This window comes from Cupressus sempervirens, chromosome 5, assembly GCF_028749045.1.
Source record: "Cupressus sempervirens isolate cs-2001-9-10 chromosome 5, ASM2874904v1, whole genome shotgun sequence".
Lineage (NCBI taxonomy): Eukaryota > Viridiplantae > Streptophyta > Pinopsida > Cupressales > Cupressaceae > Cupressus > Cupressus sempervirens.
In genome coordinates, this window is record NC_143122.1 from 957770965 (window position 1) to 957774483 (window position 3519).

The window sequence follows — 3519 nt, forward strand, 5'->3', positions numbered from 1 at the left end:
ATAATTAAATACACTTCTTCTACTATTAACTAATCTTAATTAAATTTGATTTAATTAGATTAGACAATAAATCATATAAAACTAATGCATATTAATAAGATTCTAATAAGGAAGGATTACAATAATATTTTTAATTCATTTCATGCTTTGATATATCATTTTTGTGAAATTTAAGCATAAAGAACTCTTAGTTATGAGAAATGGAGAAATATCTGTTCTTGAATAAAATAGTCAGAGTACGATGACCATATCTCCTAAATGAACCATTGGATCGGGCTGAAATTTAAATATGTTGGAGAGGGCCAAGTTTGGCCAATTCTGACTAGGCTGATTGAATAAATTCGATCACGATAAAAAATTATGAATGATTGAGTTTGAGTTTATCCAATGGGTAGTGACAGGACAATTTGTGATGAATTAAGAATTTCTTATTAAAATAATTGTTCTCTAAATTTAACCATAAAAGGTTTTGTTCATATGCATCTAAAAATATAATTGATAGAGATATTACATCTAATCATTCAAATTTTCACCATAAAATTTCTATTTTAATTTCAAATCTTGTCTTTCTAATTTAATATAAATTCGAACTCAAACTCGATTAAAATCTAATTTCTTTCTCATTTGGAACTACAGTTTTTCTATTATTTTCGTCTTAACCAAATAAAATATCTAGATTCTAATTTCAAATGCAGAGAGTATTCAGATACATAAAACATATATGATGAAGACAGGAAGAGAAAGAGTGCAAAGGGAATATGAGAATATCACGAGTGCACCTAGACACTGATGCTAATTTTCCATACCTCAGAAGTCCATAGAAAATCGCTTCCTTCTCCATCATTCGCAATTCTTCAAAAAATCCAAGCCGATCGAATCCTCCAAGTGATTAGAAATGCTAGAAAGAGCATAGAAGCAAGTAGAAAATATATGAGCATATCAATCTTCTCCCATGCATGTAAGCTTTGAAGCTTCTATTTTTTTGCCTGTAGCTCGTGGCTTTCATTAAGCTTGTAGCTTCCATTAAGTTCTTTTTTTTTTTAAGCTTCTATAAATGCCTGAATATGAAGAGCTCTCAAGAAACCTTTTGAATGCTTCTTGAAACTACTAAAAGGTGTCACCAACTAAGCATGGGTCTTTTTCAATTCTTTTTGATGAGTCATAGAATCGTAGACACCTTGTGCTTAATTGATGCACTAACCCCCGTGTTGTTGACACATGTTAATTTCTATGCAAGCTTATAACTCCAATTTACTTTATTCTTTCCAAATTTAATTTATTTATTTATTAAGTCTCATGCACTAACTTTAATATCTCCACTTTTCAATCTTAATATGTTTATATTTTAATCATATGAGATTTAGAATTTTTTAATAATTTAAAATATATTTTCCACTTTTAAATTTCATTTTCCAAAATTTTATTACTAAAATATTTATTAGCTTTAATAATAATATTATTTAGTCATTTATTTAAAAATGAACTCCAAATATATATAAATATTGTCACATTCCAAATTTAAACTTTTAACTTTTATTCTCAAATTTAATTATTTTATTTAATTAATTTTCTAATTAATTAAATAAAATAAATATTAAAATACCATATTAATTTTCTATTTAATTAAACCATTAATTAAAATCTTTTTAATTAGGCTTAATTAATAGAAAATACATCAAAGACTTCACAAGGGTAAAAATATAAAAACTCATCATAGTCAAAATACATACAAAATCAAACCAAAGGTTAATATCACGAATTATGTCATCCGACATATTCGAAAGGTACACAACTCAGATACTTGTCCTAAATTTTCAATTAGGGAAAATGGCTTAAAAGGTTGAAATTTGGACTTGAGAATTTATCTCCCTTCTCTTATCATTGAGATAATGTGATAGGGTACACTCATCCTAACAATTCAGAAAAGTCGATACCCGGTACCTGCAACCTACATAAAAACTATGCATGTACAAACACAATATATATACTAAACTAAACAGACAGTGATAGGAAGTGGTGCATCGTATAGATCTTGACTAGAAGGTGATTATGACTCCCTTCCTTAACCACATCAGACATGCCATACAAAAGCAAACACGTAAAGAAAACACACACACCAAACACATGCAAGTATGGGGTAAGTATCTATAAGAAAGCACATATGATAATAAATCATCTTACTAATCATCATTAATAATTGAAAGCAATGTAATAATCATCATCAATAATTGTGAAAACTAAAAATAATCATCATACATACATTAAATGTAGAGTCTAAGTAATCTCATCACATAATAAACTGAATCCATAGCACAATATCTGATAATCTCAAAAGAATGCTGCTAACCAACAACATAAAACTAGTTCTAAAAGAGTTCAGCAACGATAACAAAATGTGAACTAGGGGCAGGCATATATCTCAAAATAAATCACAATATCCATTGGTTCTCAACAAGCAACCAAGAATATATCAAAATCATACTGATCGAAGACTCCAAAATGGTTGAGTCAAAACATGTCATAGCATGACATCATTAAGAAATAAATCCACATTCAGTCTCATTATGGCGACTAGAAATAAGCCAAGGATAACTAATCAATGACTCAAAAATGACTAGCTTAAGTGTCTTATACACATACATCTCAGCTTCACACATGAAGACTGATGAACAATAACAATCAGTAATTACAAATATTTCATAGAGCATACTATCACATAACTATGGTTGGACTTATAAAGATCGAAACCAATTAAGATCAACATGCCAACACATCTCATAACCCCCGAGCTTTTGGTAACAACCTAGGACTGGTCAACACTAGTCAACTCAAAAATCCAAAACAAGAAACATAGAGAATACACAATGCAAACACATGTTTTGGTTTATTAAAATCTCATAGTTGAATCAAGTGTAGGGGTTTCCAGTTTTCTGTTTGCGAGAATATTTTCAAGTGTCTTTAGTTTCATCATTTGACCTACAAGTCAACCCATTTGTTCCCCGATAGCATTATCCTTCCATTACTAAGAATTACATTTTAAGAATAACTTAAGGATAAATATTCACTAAACTGATCATAATTGACCTTTAATTAAATTGTCCTTTATATTTAACCATGATCCATTATTCTAATTGATTAACCTTTCAACTAAGATCATTATTTGTTATATTATAAGAGGACCAATTATCATTCTTCGAATAAGAGATCATAACTTTATTAAAATGATCAATTAGCATCAGTTCACAATCCTTGACCTTTTATCATTCTAATTGTTGGAAATATTCAAGATATGACAAGTTACTGAGAGGGGAGGGGTGAATCAGTAACTTTTAAAATTTTAAACAATAAAACCGCATACTGATATATTCACCATTCATCCAAGTAACCTACTGTAAGCATGAAACAAAATCATTTGCAACACTTGAACACACAGATTTGGTGACCCAGAAACCTTCCAAATAGAAAGTAAAACTGGGGTGGGGATGAAACCCACAAAGCTTCGTTACTGCAGTATGAAGT